The sequence below is a fragment of the Scleropages formosus genome, chromosome 7 (genome assembly GCF_900964775.1).
Source record: "Scleropages formosus chromosome 7, fSclFor1.1, whole genome shotgun sequence".
NCBI lineage: Eukaryota > Metazoa > Chordata > Actinopteri > Osteoglossiformes > Osteoglossidae > Scleropages > Scleropages formosus.
The window spans coordinates 5,864,426-5,886,954 of NC_041812.1; the positions used below are offsets into that span (position 1 = coordinate 5,864,426).

Here is a 22,529-nt window from a genome sequence, read left to right on the forward strand (position 1 = left end):
GAAACACATGATTATAAGCAATGGAAATGCGATTAGTGAAAGCTCTGGGGCTAAGAGGGGAAAAGCCCCTTTCCAGGTGAACACAGGTGACTTGCCCCAGACCACGCGGTAAAGGATTACAACCAGATGTTTCCTGCAAGGTTTAAAGGGTTTAATTCCTCTGCCAACCACCACTTTGTGAGAAATGTCGTCTCCTGCAAGCCAACCTATCCCATAGGCAGCACATTCTTTGTTGAATGCCAGGGCTTAATCATATCAAAGGCCATGCTAATATCGAAATCTGAGGCTACCATGTACCAAAACATCATCAGTAACAGATTAGGCTTGCTTTTCAGTTGTTGTTTTTAAAGTTCGTGAAATATTCAGAAACAAGTACCAGAGACTGCAAATTTTTCATAGGTAACTTGCAAAGCAGTACATGCTATGGAGATGTTCACATTGGCTTAGCCCCACAACTAGTTAACTTTCTATATGGCAGTGATTTGATAAAAAGAGAGTTTACTTTTGAGGTACTCTCCTTTTCTAGAACAAATTTAGGTCTGTACAAACTGTGTGTAACAGTACTATATCTGCATATCTGACTGATCGTCCTTTCTCCCAGCCTGCATCATTTCACTTTACTGGTTTATCTTTGCTGTGCGCAAGTCACCTCTTGTGGAAAGAAATCTCTCAACATCTTCATTTTGTTGTTTTTACAAAGGAATGGTTTCTCTTCTCAACTGACATTGATTAGTCAGGTTTTCATTATGGCAACTGATACGTGCAGCAGTATTAGCAAACCGATCATAGTGTGACTCGGCCGTAAAGACAAGTGAGTCTACCTGCAGGAATTAAAGGAGGGCCCCCTTTTTACATCAATAAAGTTGCACGATTTTTTTTTTTTCCAGTGTAGAAGCATGTACTGAGACTGACAAATTTGTTTATACCAACTAGGCAACAACAGAGCTACCACAGATCATCAAAAATCAAGAGTTCATCATCCTCTTTCACCTCTAATTTTTTCAATATGCCTATACAGCTGAATAGTATAATGGGTAAAGCCAATGCCTCACAACTCCTGGGGTACATGTTTAGGCATAGGTCTGAATCTATCTCAGGGTGTGCAAAGTTATCGTCTTTTTCCAATCTTTCCAATAAAAAGACACATGGAGAAGGGCAATGGAAAAATCATTTCTGTACCCTCCCTTACTGAGAAAAATCACATGAGCAGCACTACGAGTCAAATTCAGCTCAGCAGCATCTACCCTTGGCTTACATGGACCTGTCACTCTACTATAAAGAAAGCAGATTTAATTCGAACCAATGTCTCCTATTGTTTGATCTTGTGGCCCGCTGCAAAACATAGATTCCCCCCCCCAAAAAAAACAACATCCATACCTCTAGTTTTCTCCACTAGTTACTCTTTCTTGCATACCCCTTGCCTTTCTGGTAGAGGTGGTAGCACAGCTCTTCTCAGCCCTCCCCAGTAGGCCCGATTCTAATCCTGTTACATTTTTCCCTATGTTCAATAAAACTCCATGCACTCTCCATCACTGTCCCAACAGCACATTCTGGTTATCCCTTCAAGTAAACAACTCTCCGTTGAACTTGCTAGGTGACTTCAACGTAAGTCTTCAGAACACTCAAGCAGATTGTAAAAGTGTTAGTCATCTGACCAATCAACATCTCAATCCACAGTCACTCAAGCTCAGCAAAAAGCTTGACCTCGTTTTCACTATGAATAGTGGCCATCTCTGCTACTCAGTTGTGTTCAACCTGCTGAAGCATCACACGTGTCTTTCCTTCTTTCTCCCCATTGGCTTCCTGTAGCTGCCAGCATTAAGTTCAAGACTTAAGACTAGAAGAAAGTCAAAGGACTTTTAACCTGATACCTACAGAACCTGATCCATCCCTATACCCCAGCAAAAACACTCATGTGCCACCTCAGGGCACCAGCTTGTTCCCCTTACAAGGAGGCCAAATGCTCATAGGTCCTCAGTGTTAAACACAATGTTTTGGAATGATCCCCCTGTATCCCTCAGAATCTCTGATTCTCCTCCAGTACTCAAAAAGGGTTTCAAAACTCAACCTTTTCAGACCAATTCCCCTAAAATTGTAAATTAGTGCTATGCCAGATCATAGCTTTTGTCTACCTATTATCCTACTGCACTACAATAAGCAGTTGCTGGAATGTGTGTGCTTTGATAACATTTCAAACAAGCAGTGCTTCATAATCAAGTATATGTGTAAACACTACCTACTGTGGTATGGAGTTTTGATTACTTTGAGCTGTCACTTTGAAGCATCTACCAAATGAAAGTGTAATTTATTATCCTAGGACAGAAATAAAAACCTTGAACTGAAGTAACATGTCGACTCTAATAGAGAATCGTGAAAAAGAACTCAGAAAAGTCTTTTCCATTTTGCTCCTTGATATTATGAGGAAGTTAATTTACCCCTAAGTATTCAACCTGAGCTTGACAATCAATTACAGGCATCACCAATGATAAATATGACTCTGTTGTTATCTTTTGGACTGTCACACAAATTAATTTCTATAAATAGGAAAAAGATAAAATTTCTTTAGTCTTTCTCAAAGTTTATCTTTAAATTTTAACGTCATATAAAACTGTCTCATCACAAGAGACTCAGTAAGAACACTGACAATTAAGTTAACTCACTGGAAAGAAGGGAGAAAGGTTTTCATTAAAAAAATGACATAAGGAGTTTATATATAACGGCAAAAAGAAAGTTAAAATGCCAATGCAATGGCAGCCAATGGCACTGTATTAGAATGGATGGTACATGCATGGTCTTTCTGCATATACAGATGGTCCCCAATTTAAGATGGTTTGACTTACAATTTTTTTCAACTTTACGATGGTGAACTAGCAACAGACATTCAGTAGAAACCGTACTTCGAATTGTGATTTTTTTTTCCCGGGGCAAGCAATATGCAAAGTGATATTCTCCGTTGCGATGCTGAGCAGCGGCAGCGGTCCGGATCTCCCAGTCTGTACGTAGAGGTGTGTATTAGGTGTATTAAATGCATTTTTGACTTAGAATGGGTTTCGCGGAACGTAACCCCATTGTAAGTCGGGGACCACCTGTACATGAAGAATAAGACAAATTACATTATATAATTATAACACAAATTTATGTCAATCTAAAAATTTACAGCTGTGTAATTGTTTCAAGATACTGAAAGACAACTTATGAAAGTGTCAGCTAAAACAAATAAATAACTAAATAATGACAAACTACTCTGCTATTAAGCTGGAAGACATAGGCAGGAGACTAAGTCTAAATGCTTCAGGAATGCCTTGCCAGACAGACTAATTATGGAAAAGGACCTCCTGTCATAGAACAATAGCACTGCACATACAGCACCATCTCTGACAAAATTAAAACCAATATTTCACTAGTGACACCCACATGATCTACCTCTGTGGTTAACGCACGCGCACACACACACACGCACACACGCACACACGCACACACACCTGTATGTACTTTTTCCTCCCTGGGATGGTATCTCTGATGAACCATGAAAAACAAGGTGTCCAAAAACATTAGGAGAGGAATGCAGCACATTCCATTTAATGCAACGGATGCATAAGCTTGGAGCTGCTCCTGGAAGAGAACAGGGTAATTCCACTGTGCCAGAGAACTTTAAGTAAAGTTTGTTCTCCTGCAAATGCATGTAGCGCATGTATGTGTGAGTGTTTAAGACAGCTTTGCTGTATGTAACAGTTGCCAAGTTCTTCTTACAAGTAAAATCTCAGAAAGAATAAAAAGTTTACTGGAAGTGTACAAGAAAAGCTGCTGGCAACAAAAGCAAGTCAGACAGGACTCCAGTGTCTTAACATCCTGCCTATCACGCAAGTAGCTGCTATGAATAATACAGAACAATCTGAAGAACAATAGAAGGCTTAGAGGAACCTCAAACACTGGCATAGGAAAATAGTATTTCTGGAGAAAAAAAAAAAAAAAAACATGCGACTAAAACACTAAAGGCCAGGAGAAACCAAACCAAACATATGTATTGTATGTTTAAAATAAAAATCAGCTAAGAAAACAGAAAATTCAATTTACACTAAGACAGTGCAAAATTAAAATAAACTGAACAATGAAAAAGCACTGAAGAAATTTTAAAAACAGTAGAGCACCAGAAGCTCAGCAGATCCATTTGTATATAGGAGGTATTCCAAAAATGGAAGCAGGTTTGAAAACATTGTAAGTACAAGTGCAATTTTAAGTGCCTTCATCTTCTTTTTGAACTGCCAAGCATGACTTAAACTGGTAAATGCTATGAGAAGACATACCATCAGCTTCAAAAAATTTATGCAACTCAACTATGTTTAAATAACTTCAACAACTTTGAATAGTAACATATAAACCCAACTAAACAACCTTGCTAATGTAAAATCTTACTAATCTAAGGCTCCCTTAAGGCACACTTGCGCTGTAATGAAAAAGTTTTTCCATTAATGAAAAATACTCGTATAACAAACTGCTTGAACGTTGCTATTTTAGCCAAATGTATCAATGAGTCAAACTCATGACACTATGCATTGCCTCAAATTTAGTCTGAATACAAATGCTGTCTTGCATGTAAAGCTATATGTAGCAAAGTGCTCTCCCTCACCTCACAAAACATTATGTGGTCAGCTGGAGTGAGGACCTACAGGAAGGGGCGGTGGTGAGTTTTAACTGCTGTCAGCGAAAAGGAGGAAAAAACAGACAAGCCAAAGGGCTGGTTTCAAACCAAAGGAAGGAAAAGAAGTTGAGACTAAGCTTCTCCAGCAAAGCAGAACGGATGATGCTTTAGCAAGATGCAGCAGAGCAGTATAAAACTGCCCTACCCCTTTAAGGCTGGCTCAGCTGATGTTTCTTTCAGTGACGCCTCAAGGTGACACGGGAGGGAGTGACTAAGCACAAAGTCTCCAAAATCAGACTGACACAGCCTGGCTTCTGAGTCACCCCCAAAAACCCTGGAGAACTGTGTCTCTCTCCACATGCATGCATGCATACAAGCATGTGTACATGTGCACATACACACAATTTCTATTTGATAATGTGTATACAGGCTGATTCAAGTTTCTTTTACATATTCTTCTCTCAAAGGGCCATTCTCAACATCTATGTATTCAAAGAATAAAGATGTTTCCCACAGGAGAATTCGTTTCCTCTTGTGCAAGGTAACATCACAGACCTATATTTTGGTGGGCTAGCTCTAAAAGGCTGAAAATTTATAATACATATTTAAATTGGTTAATTTGACTGACACTTTTCTCCAAAGCAATTTATAATGTTAAGCAACTTACAATGAGTCACCCATTTATACAAGAGAATAATTTTTGCTGGAGCAATAGAAGGTAAGTATCTTGTACAAGTGCAGTACAGAAGTAGGTGGACTCAACCCTATGACCTTCGGATCCAAAGGCAGTAGCTCTAATGACTATGCTCCCTACTCAGAGAAAAGGCAAGTAGAGGTGCTAAGGAATTATGTATACATACAGAATCACAACTAACCAACCATGTCAGCACTAGCAATGCTGATATCCTTTCTGTCAACAAAAAATGACCTGAAAAGCTTCACCATCCAAACCTACAGAGGGGTCTCCTTCCCAACTTGTGAAATGCTATCTTCAATGTACCCATTCAAAGCTAAACTTTTCAGGAAAAAAAGTTACTTGCGCAATTAAAATACACAGAACCCCATTTATTAACAAAGTGCCAAAGAATGTAGTGTTTCAGTCACAAGGAAATGCTTTACCAGTCTTCCAAACCACAAAAAAAGTTAATGAAGCAAAAAGATAAAACAGAAATTAAACCTACCATGGCATTCATGGTGGTACAGCAGGTAGTACTGCTAGCTCATAGTGCCTGGGCTATGCAACCAGACAAGGGTTGAAATCCAGCTCAGTTTTTATATATTCATCTTCGTGTGGGTTTCCTCCAATTTCCTCACACAATCAAAACATGTGTTTGAAGTGGATTGGGGAATCTAAGTTGTATATATTGTGAGCATAGTACATCTAGTATTGTTAGTCACCTTGTACAAAGGTGTCAGCCAACTACTTTTGCTATGAACTATTATTGTTTAGTATGTAGCAATTACCCAAGACCTTTTTCTGAGGCTATTTACAATGCTAGACATACTGAAGTACCTACAATCATATACCAATATACAAAATAGAGCAGCACACACAGATGTCGATTTAATCACCAATTAACCTCACGTCATTGGACTGTACAAGGAAAGCAGAGTACCTGAGGAGAACAAAAATATACACAGACAAATTCTAACCCATGTCCAAACACATAGTCCAGGAACTCTGTGCCCTTGTACCACCCCCCACCACCCCATTACTCTGTTTACTAGAAGAAAATTCTTAAATAATGACCTGTGTTAGCTATAAAAAGGCAGCAAAAGCCATCAGAGAAACCCTTCGGGTTTTATTCGGACCCACACACACCACCAATCGCGGAGAGCTATGCTTTCTTTCAAGACTGCAAAAAAAAAGAAAAAAAAGAGACACATTAATGGCAATTTCCATTTAACAAAAAAGTTTTCCCCATGGTACGAGTGCTGGGGGAGAAAAAAAGTGAAAAAAACACCTGCAAAAACAAGGTGTGTTTAAGAGTAAATACCTCCTATATAAGAAATGAAGTTGCTGTGATGTGATTAAGGCCTGCCGTGACAATGGGTGTGAGGAAGCAAAGGAAAGCATTGATTAGTGTTTTCAATGCAACATGCAAATGTACACAAAGTGATTCATTCATGAAACATTCTGAGGTATGCACTCAACAAATAAAGGCTGTCAGTGTGTCTGATGGTGGAAAGGAAATGTCCCCACCTGGAAAGGGAATTTGAGGCTTTTTTCCATAAAATAAAAAATATTCTGAAAAATCAAATGTCTGAGGGAAAAAACAAAAACAGACACACAAATGCCAAAATGCAACCATCAATCACTAAACTGCATGGCTGTGAATAGAAATCCCTGGTTTTCCTACTGATTGTTCTACAACCTCTCAGGAGAGGAAGGTGACCAGAGCCCCTGGACAAGGTATGCCCAGGTCACAGACTAGGTAGTCTGGATGGGGGAAAAATATGATGAATCCAACTTACCTTTGTGTGCTTACTGCAGAGGGAATACGGGGGACATCATAATGCAAAGCCAAAAGCCACTGTGAAGGAAAGAGACGGAAGGGAAAATATGCAAGAGGGTTTACGGTGAGGGGGGGGTGGAGAGAAGCGGGAGAAGAGAGAGAGAATGAAGACTCTTAGTACGAAGAAGAGCCTTGGAACCTGACTACTCACAGCACACACTTTTGCTTAGTGTCCACGCATACTGAATCTACAGGTACCAAATGACAACTCAAGCCTTCCTGCCCTGGATTATGTTTCCTCCTCTAGCCCTCTGACCAGCATGTGACCAGGGAGATGACTCAACAGTAAGGCATTGAATTGGGAGATCTTAGGGCCCGCGTGCACACACGCACGCGCAGACACACACATATGTAGAGCCAGAGGATTTTCACAGAAACAGATTTTCACAGAAACACCGGATAGTGTTCTTGGGATGCTGGTTAATCAGCACTTCTATGTAAGAATGCCAGATGGATGCAGCAATCACAGAATGCCAGATATCTCAGCCTCGTCAGCATCGGTGACACAGGGGTCTTCACCGTGGACATCAACCCAAGGAACAGTCTGTGGTATAAGCCCCCAAAAATGTGCAGACTGATAACAACCCCCTCAAAACACCAAGCTCCAATGAAAGAGATGGTACTGTATGGATATGGGCACTGTGGTCTCTTTCCAAGGCTGCCAACATGCAGCAACTGTCAGCTGGATTTAGCACGCTGGCATACAGCCATAACACGACAGTGCCGCTGGATGTTGTAGGTTGTGGTGACATAATGTTAAACTGGCATGCGTAAAGCAGCAGTGCCCTGTGTTCAAGTTCTGCCTGCGTTTGGCTGTGTGTGCACTCTGAGATCGTATATTAAATCAAAACCAGTCACTGCGCAGGTATCACTTCTGTCAGTGACAAGGTCCCCTACAACCCCGGGCAGGACAGAAGAACCAACAGACATGTTGGAACTTCGCTGTCATTCTACAGTTACAAAGGTGCTTCATCTACTTTAATGTAAAAACAAGCTCAACTGCCCTTTATTGTCCTTCAAAGCAAACCGGCTTAACTGGAAACCACATTACTAAATTCCTAAAAATAAGATAAACACAAGCTCTCTTTTCCCAGGTCCTTGTTCACCACTTGGTAATGCAAAATAAGCATTTTTAGCATACCTCCTTCTCTGAAAAAGAACAACCATGTAATTTCAAGCCCTGCAGTTTGCTGAACATGTAACCAGATTAGCTAGAAACTTAAGGGGCTCATGGTACATGGCCCTAAGCTCAACAAATTTAAACACAAAGAATGACACTGCATTTAAATCCTAACAAAACTACAAACTTATGCTGAAAAACACAGCTAAGGACCTTAGGCATAACAGTATTAGATACTGACAGTCCTTTCTTAAAAGAAATTTTAACTTGGTGTAGTGAATGAGGTGTGTGGGCTGTTCACTGGATGTCACTTTTGAGAAAAGCATCTGCTAAATAAATAAATAAATAACTGTAAACTGTAACTGACTAGCACTCAGTCACGTATCCGTAAAGAAGTTAATTAAAATCAATACCAATCAGAAGAGTGGAAGCTGAGCTGACACCTGAGACATGATACCAGCTGTGGTAAGGCAAATGACTTCCTAATACTAACATACTGTCCACATTTAAAAACATTAACGTATGGTATGCACTTTATGTGGTGCAGAGGCCCACAGATAACACAAAGTGAGGGAGAGTATGAGAAATGACCTGTGTAAAGGGAAATTGCCAGTGACCATCATATTTCCAATCACCAAGCTCTTGACAAGGTTTCATCTGAATTGCTAGTTTCAAAAACCTGATCTTGCAGCTAGCAACATGTTTGGAAAGGATCCCAGGAAGTCCAGTGCAAAAAGGGTATCAGAAGCTCGAAGCAAAGTCTTTTACAGGTTCACTCAAACCCCAGAGCATACAATTTCAGCACTGGCTGTGTGTGCATAGTTTGTATTGCTTGCCTTTACAACTTATAATAATGACGTAATGGATTCATGAGCTAGCCCCTAAAACTAATAAAACCAAAGCTAGGTGGAGTCAAGTTTCTGAAATTAATCTACTTCATATGACTGAAAACAATACTATTTGTTTCCATTTAACAGAGAACAGCCCCATAGCTTGGGTATTATTTAAATCCTCTGACTTTAGTAGGGCTTCATCATGTAGGAAAAGGCTGTTGGTCAGACAATCTCGGATTATAGGATTCTGAGAACAACCCCCCTCAGCTCCAGGCTCTTTGGACCTCTCATGCCAGAGTGAGGAAACACATGGGCTGATATTTTTCACAGTGAGGTAAAACATGCATGCGTCAGCAACACAGAATCGGTCTGTCTGCATTACTCATCTATAAAAACAAAGATGATGATGATAGATGAAGATGATGAATAAAACCAAATACTTCACCATTCTGCTGTAACTGTACTGTGGTACTCAACACTGTATTCTGCAAAAATGTTATGTTGATACTGTCACCATGTAAGATGTAATTTTCCAAAAAAAAAAAAAAAAAATTTTGCCAGGTTAATGCAAAGAACCAGCTCAGCCAGAAAACACTAACTAAATAGTTGAGTAACACTTGGCAAAACATAAATCCAGGATTAAACTTTGGTATGGGTGGGTTTCAGAGGTCCACATCCAAGTGATCTTGTACTTTGATGACCAACATAAAACCAAGCACTGTACATCATGTCTACTTCAGCAGCAGCTCTTCAGAAGAAGTTAATAATCACCATAAAACTCAGACTGAGGAAGAAAGTTATTTTGTCTTACAAATCTGTTTTTCACCAGTACAAATAATGACTGGATACAACTGTACTTAGAAATAATGTCCTCATTAGTCAGCCACACTAGGGTTTTCACTGTGTATTTTAGGTAAGGACAGACTGCCTAAGTGTCACTCCTGCCACCTAAACTGAAACCTTGTATCTGGAAAGGAGAGGATGCTTAAGTGATTTTGACTTAAGACCATAAAATATTTAAGTTTTTCTGCATGACTTTATGCTTCTTAAATGTTTTGTAATTCCATCCACAGCAAAACCAAACTAAAACAGTTCTGTCACATGTCATCATGTGAAATCTAGACAATGAAGTATCTTTGTTTTGAACAAAGATTAATCACTTCTTGCGCAAATGCTCCAGACTGTTTAATACACATCACAGTTCATTGAAATTATCGCAAAGTAACAAAAAAATTAAAGCATTCTTCAGAAGATTAAATGAAAGTGAAGTTAATGGTGTCAAAATTCTGTGTTGACACTGGACAGAAAACATTCTGTCTTTTATTTTACTTTTCGTCAGATTCATAAGCCCTTATGGTTTTAATGAGGAAATCTGAATGTTTTTATAAGCATTTTTACTAGTAATTTGTGTCCATGTTTTATATGCATATCATCATATAAATAAAGCAATCAAATGGCCCATGTCATATGGCTGAATTGAGGTTCTAGTTCATTGGGTGGGCCAGTGATGTAACAAAGACCCCAGACTAATGTAATTCCCCTAGACAAGGATCTACAAGGAAAGGATGTTGCCACAGTGTTAATGGACAGGATGCCTCAATGGAACAGCTTAGACTATGTAATATACAGAGACATGCCAAATATTTAACACACTTTACTTGGAGGCTACCTTTTAAATGCAAAGTTCTGGAAAGTCCAATAGTAGAAAGAAAAAGTCTAACTATATGGTTTCCAAACTTAGCAAAGTCTAAACACACCGTGAAAAACAGGAAAGCTGCACCATAATCATAAGCACTATATATACTCAAAATTTGACAGATAGGCCCAGAACTGAAATACCACATTTGTAATTATCTGCATGTCTTCAAATCCAGAGTCAAATTTATATAATACATACAACTAAACACTAGAGTGCATTATTGTTGGTGCCAGCTGAGCTATTTTAGTCTTAACCCATGTTTCATGTTTTACTATAATTATACACCTACATTGTCAAACATTGAAAATCACTAAACTGCGTTTTCCCTACAATCTACCAGAACACACATTAATCATTGAAACAACTGCAGACAAAACAGCACATTGACTCTATTCCTGGTACCTCAATACATAGAGATGCAACTCCAAATAGAGATGGAGAACGCATTTTGGGGGGAAAAGAAAGCAGTAATTACTGTGAATCTGAGGGTCATGCAGATGTTCAGACAGATGCTCAGATGCAGCTGCAACAGATCAACACAGTGATGGAAAAGTAGCAATTACGGTGAATTTGGATACAAAAATAGAAGTATAACCTGAACAGATGTTTTGGGAAGAAAGCCAGTCTCTTGTGAGGATCAAAACAGGAAAATGCTACACTGACCTAAGCGCTACCCACATTTCATACATGTAAAGCAAACCTTCATAAAACCCACATATAGCTGCAGCCTCAGAGTGGAGAAGCTGCAGCCTCATCTGTGAGATGTCCCTACGAAATCTTCTGAATAAAATAATGCAGCAGGATCAGTTTATGGTCTTCCTACAGGGCACTTCCATCGAGTGCTCTGTCTAAAGTAGTGAACAATGCTAATAACTAGAGGTCAATAATATAACAAAAGCTGGTTACATGTGTCTTTTATAGCTGTAGTCTGAAGTGGCTGTGCTTCAGATATCGGTTGCAACTAACCTATTGGCCATCACTGCTCATTACACTGAACATCCTCTGTTTTGTTGCTTTCCATTTAGAAATTTTACTGTTGTACAATAGTAAAATGGTAGTAGGAAGTGAGGCTTGAATTAACAACCTTTAGGTTGCAAGTCTAGATCATTAACTGCTGCACTACCTACTGACCACAGGCTGATAATAATGTACCAAAGTGCCTGTGTCACTTATTGCATAAATACACATTTAGAGTTACATTAATTAATGTTGACTTGCTGTTGTTGAAAGTAGACTTAAAAAAAAAAAAAAAAAAAAAAAAAAAAAAAAAAAATCATGCTAAAAACTTACCACCAAATTTTTAAGCACAGATTTTAAAAGCAACAGTCTAAATGCTGGTAACTCATGGGAAACAGTCTGATAATAAAAACAGACACATGGCATAATTTTCATACAGACCCAGCTAAACTATCGTCAAACATACCGAAAATTAAAATTTTTAAAGAACCTGCAAGCACATCCACACCTTTTAACACCACTCTAATAAAACTGACCAAAAGACAAGTCCAAGAAGTCTTCCTTCAGCAATCTCGTGCCTTCAAGCCTTACAACCAGCCACTGTGTGATTCTCAAGTAATCATAGTGTGGACTGCACACACTTGGTTGGCTCCCTCAACTCAGCTGGAGTAGTGCTCAGGAGCACAGTGTCCTGGAAGGGCTCCTATATAGGACTGTGGAACTGAGAGGAGGGTTGTGTTTGTGTTCCCAGAGGAATGGAGGTGGGGGGGTGGGGGGGTGGGGGGGTGGGATGGATTAGCTGGGGAGCTCTTCGTAAATCCACAGCCTGAGGTAGCAGGGAACAGTCAAGAGGAGCCCAGTGAGGGAGCATTCCACAGGTATGGCACATGATCAGCCCCACCCATGTCTCACTCCCTTTTTCTCACAGCATGGCTTGAGACCGCCTGTGCATTGACGCGCTCCCCTCACCCAACTGCCTGTGTGTACGTGTGCGCGCAGTGGCTGGGAAGTGCAGCTCTTCCACAATCACATGATGTAATCCGCTCCACTTGTCCCGTCCCCACAGGCACACTGGATAATTGTGGCCATGGGCCACTTTATATCATGGTAAACATTTAAATCCTCACATGCCACCCTTGACCATGAGATGCAGATCCTGCCGACCAAGGCCACCTGACTACATAACTGGGTTAAATCAAACAGCATGATAAAAGTCTGCTTAACTTCACTTGTCTTGCAAAACTCAACACACAGATGATGGCAACACTCTCTTCTAAAATTAACAGATCACCTTTGCAACACATTGTTATAGAAATCGCTTTGCAAAGTCCTGAAGCTTTGCAGATGTTCCCTGTATAAAAGATTAAGCAGCCACCAGAAACTCCTTTGTACCACGGTGACTTGGAGCAAGAAGGATGGCCTCTTGCAGACTATAAAGGCTTCATCCTGCATCAGCCCTATTCTATTCAACCATTTCCTCATTCAACAATAAACACATCACGTTTTCCATTTTCCTTGCCCCTCCTTTCAGAGTAAGAGAGAGCAAGTACTTCTGGTTGTAAACACACAAAGCCCTTAATTGCAGTCGAGGGGCTTCAGTACAACAGCGGGCAGGCTTGTCACACCAGTCTGATTGCTTCAGAAATGTAGGTATTTTGTACTTCTACCTTCATATGGGAAGGTCACATTCTACATCCCATTGTTTCTCCACCTACAACTTAACCAGAGCTCATAGAGCACTTGCATTTAATCTTCCACTGAGTACAGTGAAGACTGAGTGATGCATAAAAAAGTTAAACTGTTTTTGCAGGAGAGTTGAATACACAGGTATGGCACATGATCCGCCCCACCTATGTCTCACTCCTCTTCTTACCACCACAGGTTACAACAGTTCTGACAGAGCTCCAGCATGTCTAAAATTGTTGTCCATTAAGTAGTGAGATAAGCAGGTACTATGAACACTGCTTGTAAAGTGATGGCTGATTGATCAAGTTCCTGCATGGGCCCTGACCATATGCCACTAACCTGAATTATACCCAAAAGTACAAATGTGTTAAACATTAATTTTCATTAAAACAAAGGGAAATAACAGTTTAACATGCTAGTCACAGCAAATGTGCTACCTGATAATCACCCAAATCAAATGTCATGTATGCGTACATCTTCCGTCCAAATCTAACAGTATACTCCCAGTCTCTCAAACCACACTGCAGATATCACATTCACAGGTGCTGCCCTCATTGACTGTACATCATGTTCTTAGGTGGGAAAATTGAAGGAGAGGCACCACAGTGTAGTCTGTGAATACAAAACAGACCAGAGCACAGAGCCTACAAAGCACAGGAAGCAGATCTGAAATTTCATGGGTTTAATTTTTGTGGGTAGACCATGTGGAAAGAAGGTTGACTCACTAAAGTGGGACATGTTAAAATACCATAAGAAACACACATTACTGGCTGAGTATTTCAGAACACACCAAAGTAATTTAGAATAAAACTAATTAGGCACTGGTGAAATGTAAATTATATCCTTGAGCCCAAGAAGTTATGGCTGTTAATATTAGGAAAAGATACAAAGCAAAACAAAGTAGATTATCTTTTAAGAACTTTATCGGACAATTTAATGTTAGTCTGTTTGAGCTGGTTGAAAAGCAAAGTTCTCAAGCAATGACAGTTCAAATTCATATCTTTTAAAACCCTCATGCATTTCCTTGAAATAAAAACTGAAAATATGCACCTGTACAGGAAACATGTTGAATGACTGCCTAGAGAAGAGGTGGATGGGGAATAGAGGAAGTTCTATGCATTCTTTCAATGGTCTCTATTCCTGGTTTGTAATAGCAGGGTTATGCAAAGCCTACAAGCACATGAAGAGCCTGCAGGAAGTGGCCATTTCCTGTCAACTACAAGATGGAGACAGAATGAAGACAGCTGTACTGTAGCCTCTACTAATGCCAACTGGAGAGGGCAACCAAGACACCTCCTGTGAGTGAACCATTAAATTTGGCATTCACAAGATATGGCCTGCTCCGTCCCAAGAGGATGTAGAATAGATCACCGGCACAGCTCTGAGGGCCAAGGAAAAAGAAGAAGTCCCTTCCAATACCAATTTACTACAAACTGTGGTTTCCTGTCTCTAACTCAGTGTATGCCCACACAACAACCCACCCCATTCCATCCCCACCACTATGCGGTAAACATGCAGCACTCCATTTATGGTTCATTACTAAGGAAAGTGGTCAGAGCCCTGTGTTAACAAACCAGGTTACTGGCGGGGCAGTGCTCACCCATCAGAGATGTGTTTTTCTGTCACATGGGAGGAGAAGACAGGGTCATAAAAGGGAGTCTGGATATCAAAGCCTAATTATTCATACAAGAGAGCCTGCAATTACTCCCACAAGAAGACAAAAGATAGAGCTATATCAAAGCTGCCTCCTGCAAGAACACATCAACTAGCAATATGAGATGAAAGCTCAGAGACCATCAGATCCCTTTCAAAGACCCATTTACAATGACATGGAGCACAGGATAAGCAAACAGCACCAGCACAGCTAAAAATATCACACCAATGTGGAAAGGATCTAATCAACTTCATAACTGCACTGATCAATGAAGGTGATGCATGAGCAGCATTTTGACAGTGGTCAGAGGTCAACAGCTAAGGATGGGTAATGCCATGCTCCTTTCAAAAGGCTGAGGAAGAAGACTTTCAGGCAGAAAAGTCATTATTCTGAACAGTGAGAGAAAGGTCTGAGCAAGCAGGGGACTAGCAAATGTACTGCCATAAAATCTGTGACAAAGACAATTTGAGCCATAGAAAATTAATCAAAGGCAGGTATGTGACCAATCTTGCAACGAAGACTTGACAAGCAGCAGTGGAAAGGACATTTTACTGGAGCAACTGTACTTGAAGGTAAACACATTCTATACTTACTAGATATGCAAATAATGGAACTCACAACCAAAGCCATTTCCAGTATGGTTGTATCTTCACTGACAGCACATTGCTAAAGTAGCTACGCAGCACCAAATCTCTTAGACACCAACAAAGATATTGAAACACAGTCATCTGCACTGAACAGGGGAAGAATTCAAAGCAGTGCATTCAGAAAAAAGCAGTTAGACAATAAAACCAGGGGTAGGAACTTCTATTCACAATTACAGAGGATGCCACAAAAAGAGAAGCCAAAACAAAAAACATTAATTCCCTTAGACAGTTCTATCTAAATTTAAATAATTTTACTCCTTTATACAGCTGAATTTACTGTATCAATTCCGGGAAAGTACCCTGCTCAAGGGTACTACAGCCATGGAACAAAGTGGGGCTTGAATAGCTAACCGTCAGGTTTTGAGTCAATACCCTTACCATTCAACTACTTGCCACAGAATAAATGATAAAACTCAGAAAACTAACAACAGTACATTAATTCCAAGCCAATGTAAAGTTCTCTATAACCTGATGTTATCACCTGTGACTAAGTTTAATGCCATTACTTGTTCCATCTTAAAACCTCTTACTTTAATTGTGCTACTTCAAGGAACAGTTCTTCGGTAGCACCCCGTCATCTAAGAAGTTGGCTGAAAAACATACTAGCAGAGCCTCCTTACAGCCAGACTTTGCTGTCTCCACACCTTCCTGTTATTGCTCTTCCTGGAAGTTAACTTGAAACAGGCTGCACACAGATCCTGGCATATCTGCTTGTACAATACTGCAATTTTGCTCAGATTACAAAGGTTTGACATGCAACAGACAATATAGTTACATCTTCAGTGGAACAGGTGAACCTTAGCTAACGAGAGTCTTGGGAGAGCCTTAAGAGTGAATACATATAAATGGGGTCTCAGAGGAACCACTGAGGTTTCTCAAAGCCTACAAAATTGAGACCCCTGCTTATTACCGCAAAATAAAGGGCATGTATCATGAGTCGATATATCGGACTTCAGAAAATATGTAACTGCATTCTGCAAAAACAACTCTGGATCCCTAAAAGTTCTGCTTTCATTTCAGTTTAGATGTTTGTTATAGTAATAAATGATGCACAGTTCCATGACAGGCTGAACTATTGAGCAAGACACAAAAAAAAAAAATCTAACACATTCATTACATCATTTATCAATAACTGCTTGTCCAGTACAGGGCTGCAGTGGTCTGGTCCTTATCACAGAAACGTAAGAGCATAAGGCAAGGTATACCTTGGACAGGACACCATTCTGTCACAGGGCATAAGAAAAATATTTTCAGTGATAAAAACAATAGATTTTAGATGAAGTGTATGTGCACCAACCAACCATCTATTTTTGTTCCTACCATCATGACTGAGATTTCCTGTTCAGGCATAAACTTGCTCAGATTAAGCATATCCCAACAAGAAGTATCCAAATCTAACTTGTTCCTGAAAATCCATCCTTAACGCAGGAATGAAGATACTGACAAAGGTCTTTCCCTTTTCATTTCTCAACATGATTTTTTTTTTTTTTTTTTAAGTTGAATTCTTTCCTAGACTAACGTTTGCTAAAACATAACACGAAACCTACACAACCATTAAAAATGATTCTTAGCCTTAATAAAGAACGTTTTCCTTTTTCAAATTAGTTACCTAATGTCAAGTTTCATAACATGTTACGAACTGCATAAATTTATACGACTGAAGTGGGTACGTTGGTATAAAGGGCAATTTTCAGGACAATTTTCAGTTAGATTAAACCAGTAATCGGGACTAATATTCACATTATTTGTCAGCTGTATATATGCATGTAGAAGACAAAGGGTAAGTCTAAAGGAATATTGAAGTGTAGTGAGGTTACAGCAGTCACAGTTTATCAATAATTGAAGTGAGAACTTTATCAATAATGTAACATGCATCTACAATGGGTTCTACAGTACTTAGAATGGTAGATTTTATCATTTCACCATACTGGCTTCAACACTTAAAACTTTACACTGAAATGCTTATTTAGCTGATGCCTTTACCCGATGCAATTCACTATGTTTGTTTTGCATTAATAACTTTTTACCAATTTCTACAGTAAGGTAGTACTATTGGAGCAATTCAGCATAACATTAACGAGAATCAAACTGGTAACCTTCAGGTTATAAAGCTACAATCCTAACTAGAAAAACTAGCTCTTGATTATGAGCAGCGCTCATTTTATATTTTTCCAGCACTTCTCGCCATCCTCAACGTATAAACAAAGCTGTGTGTCCAACTACTGTAATTAGGTTACGATCTGAGCAGCACCAAACCAAGAGAAAAGTGGATAACCACGCATGGAGCAGCGCAAATTCTCAAAGGCTGAACAACTGAACGTGCACGTAACAAGCATCTTTCTAACTAGCGAAGGCTGTATTTACTCCGTTTTACATAGCCACAGCTTTAGAAGTAATCTCGTTACATTGAAGTTAATGATGTGAAGCAGCACAGTCATTTAGCCATTTAAGGCCTCTAGTACCCATACAGATAGGATGTCTCAGCTTCTAGCAAAGATAGTTGTTTTTGGGGTTCCTGAACTAATAAGTATCCTGAGCTCACCCTTGTTCAAAAACAAGAGTACAATCCAAATGGTAAGATCTTGAAACAGCAGTTAAGAGTGTAGCCAGTAGGACCAATTTACACATGTGATTCTAGGTAGTTTCCACAGTTCTCAGAAGTCAAGAATTTCTGCAGAAGGTATTGGATTGTCATGACCACGTCTTGCATCCACAACCCAGACTTCTCATAACCCTAGAACTCGGTAGGGGATGCGTTACTCTACCTCGACATAGCCAGTCTACTTTTCATACACGGCAGGCGTTTTTCTTCTGAAACCAGGAAAGAATGATGACTCCAGCAGCTATCCTTGAAAATTTCCCAGGAATCAATTTACACAAACATTTTGGTTCTCCATGGGTGTCCACTCCAGGGTGACCACTTGCCCATACAAAACATGCAGCAGCTGAAGGAAAAATTCAGAGAGACGTGCTTAAACACACATGCATTGGAACTGATCTGTTTTTTGAAATATGATATCAAAAATTATCAATATTCTTCCACTACAGATTAGTCTGAAGTTAATTTTTCCCCAGAAACATTTTGATCTAGAAAGGACAATAGCTGAAACAACAAAACCTTACCATCACCACTTGAGGAAAGCCAAAAAAAAAAAAAATCCATTGATCATACATGCGGTTATGGGGTACTCACACATCCCAAGCACCTAATCCCTAAATAATTTAACCCGCTTGCAGAGGGTAGGGATGGAGACTTGGAGCACAGGGGCCCATGGAGCAGTGCTTCTTTGTCCCACTACCCACCTGTAAGAAACCACGCACGGCCTAAAATCTTCAATTTCTCACTCCTGCTGGAGACTTGCACTTTGTAGGCCCTCCCAAAAATATCCCATAGTATGTGCTCAGATAAAAAGCTTCATGAATACATGCCCTGCGTATGGAAAAAGTTTGTTTCCCCTACCGTAAGCCAAGAAAACACATTTATATTTGTTCTTGACTGCGTGAATGGAAAAGTGTTTCTTTCAAAGAGTATATACTAAATTGTTCTTGCACTTGCATTAATACTACTTATTGAATTTTATATTATTAGAACACTGTGTGAGGCAGATAAAGAATTCTGCCACGACATGAGATTTGTCGTGATGCCTATAATACAGTGGTCTCCAACGTTCTATAGGCTTAATTTTAATTCTTGATTCTAGTTTTTGATTATACTTACAAAAAATGAAAGTGTTGTTAACATTTCATATAACATCAAATAAAATCATCATTTAAAAAATTTAAATATTTAGAAGTTTACGCATGTTATTAACGTACGTAGTACGTTTCTCATACTAGGCTGTGAATTGAGGCAGTAGCGAGCTGACGGCATAAACAAGGTGAAATCAACTATAACAAAAAAACAACAAAGGATTAATTATGGCTGATGGTGCACCAGGTCCTGCAAAAAACAAAAAGACATTACTTTGATGAGGAGTGGGAGAGAGAATTTCTCGTCACAAAGGCAAAAGTAAAAGTGTATGCCTCATCTGGGGCTAGCGTCGCAGTATCCAAGAAACACAATGCAGAGAGACATTTTCACCACAATCCACAAGACCTTCAATAGCAGTTTGTTATCCACCAGGTACATCACTTAGAGAAGAAAAAGGTAACGAGTTGAAAGTAACATTACGCAGGCAGCAGTCCTTTTTTTTTTTTTTTTTTTTAAAAAAAACCAGAGACCCACTAAAAAGTCACACAGGCTGCAACCGAAGCTTCATATAGGCCGGTTGCTCATTTTTTGACAAAACACAAAAAAATCACTCTCGGATGGCGAAATTGTCAAGGGAGCAACGTGACTGTGCTAGCGAACACACTGTTTAAAGATCACAAGAATGGAGATAAAATCATGTCTGCACTCTCCGATGTTCAACTCGAGGCGAACACAATCGCAAGACGAGTTACTGCTATGTCAGCGAACGTAACAAAGCAACTGAAGAAAGACTTAGGTTCGTGCAAATGGTTTTCCAGTGCGATGAGTCTGTAGGGAAATGTGTTCAGTGCAATGTGAAAGAAAAAAAAATGATAAATGTACATATTTCAATAAATTTTCTTGGAATATTTTCCAGGATTGATTGTTTAATAAAAAAAATATTAAAACAACTTGTGAGAAATCATTAATATTTTTTATGCCAGGATTGGATATCAAGATATTTTATTATCCCTTTGGCATAATGTTGTTAACTGAAAGTTTAAAAAGCACCATTGTGTTTATATTTATTATAACAAATTATATATTTTTTGAGTATATCAAACAAGTAGCTCTCTATTTTATCCCTTCAGGGAGCCCTCACTCACAAAAAGGTTGGAGACCCCTGCTATAATATGTGCATGCTAGCCATTGGTACAGGCATCAGCTATCAGACATGACACAGAGCCTGAGACAGCTGCCGCTTTCCATTTTATTCTTCCTGCAGATTTTGAATCACTGATGCCTGGATGACAAACGTTTCACTACAAACACCAAGCACTGTGCTGCTACTGGGCTGAAACACTAAGCAGCACAAAAAATGTTGAATTCACATATCCAGAACTTAGTCAAATAAATAAAGCAATGCTAAACACCTATTTCTAAACATAAATACGCATGGACAGACAGATCATTAAAAAAAACACTACTGTGATTAATTTGCACCATAATATACTCCAATTTAAAATGCATTGACGATCACTAAACTGCAAGCTCTGCCACTACAATTAAACAGCGTTAATATGTTACCAGTTATGATTTTTAACTGAATCATTTAATATACATGCATTTGTTCTATTCAATAAATACAAAATTAATACACTTATCACAAGACAAACTTGAAAAAAATACAACCCCAACTCATAACAGAAACAGCTGACAAATTCAGAGAGAAACTGCGGAGAGACTGACATTTCATACTGTCCGCCTTCAGTGGGGATACTCCCTTTATGATCTGACTAACCTGATGTTTAGCATGCCATGGCCTCTGCCACTCCTTACTCATCAGCAAGGATGTGCTGCCTGTCTGCCTTGTAATGTCACAAAGATTCCTTTCCTAAGGTCTGAATGGTTCAATCACCTGAAAAGTAGTTTCACAAAATTTTAATTCTTCAACTAATAAAAAGTATAGGCTAATATCTGTTTATCACAGAATTCAGTGCCTGTCGTCTTAAATTTTTCCACTTGTTTCATGGAAAAGTCTCCAGCACGATGTATCCCTAAACATTAACATGAGCAAACTACTTCGGAAAGTGACTTGAATTTCTTCCTGGCATTTCTGTGATGGCACAGTTGAGCGTGTGGAATAACTTCCACTCCATTAGTGACAGTATCACCTGGACACAACTGCATATTGGGAATGGGGAGAAGAGTCATTTAACAATTCCTTACAGGGCATGTGTCAGGCACTTAATTTCCCTGATAAATGACAGGATTCCAGCTGAATCAAGAACTGTCTGGAAGGGTAAAGACAGATTCCTACAGGAGAGGGAAAAAAAAAATTTAAAAAAAAAAAAATCACACAGTGCTCTTCTACAGGTACAACTTATCTGCTTATCCATTTCTCACACTTCATGGAATGATGGAACTCCTTATGTGTTCTTTTTAAGTCAACAGAGCAAACAAAATCTGGAACCAGATGACAGTAATTAGTTTCGGTATAAACAAAAGCATTAACAGAATGGAAGAGAATCAAAATTTCTACCTAATAATTTGTTGTATACTGCCTAGCAATAGGATAGAAAAGGACATCACATTAAAGTCTACAAGACAAATAATGAATTATGATTAATTTTTAATGAAAAACTAATTTCATGTTAACTTTGGAACAACAGACAGTGCAAATGAGATCAGCTTTCCTACAACACATTAACTGTTAACAGTGCCAAATGTTTCTGGTTCATTCCTCTCCGAACATATTGTTAGAACTAATCACAACAATTTAAAACCAGGCTTGCAGGCCCAGTCTGAATGTGCATTGAGTACTATGAGTACTATACTGAGAGTACTGTGAACCATCTTATTCGGGCAACGTTGTCTCAGGGGAAGAAAAATTAACTAACAAACTGACATACATTTTGGCAATGTGCTAGGATTGACAGATTGCTTGGGACAACCCACTGATCTTTGTAGTCTTATCAATAATAACACAGCAGATGCAATTCATTGCCTTTATGGCCAATTACTGATATGGGAATTAAAACTCCAACATGTTATTTAGATACCAGTTATCTCAAAAAAGTGAAAGCTTCGCTTCTGTATACACAAACC

General features: G+C 39.2%; 1 protein-coding gene across 4 annotated transcripts in view; it reads right to left on the reverse strand.

The window, feature by feature from the left end:
- slc4a2a (solute carrier family 4 member 2a) overlaps positions 1-22,529 on the reverse strand; it is a 64,029-nt gene that overhangs the window by 28,204 nt on the left and 13,296 nt on the right. For 3 of the 4 annotated variants that reach the window (XM_018757752.2, XM_018757750.2, XM_029253830.1), the window contains exon 2: positions 7,115-7,173. The exons of the other annotated variant lie outside the window; for it this stretch is intronic. The gene's annotated coding sequence lies outside the window, so the exon portion shown is untranslated. The remainder of the gene's footprint in view (positions 1-7,114; positions 7,174-22,529) is intronic. 4 annotated transcript variants of the gene reach the window in all.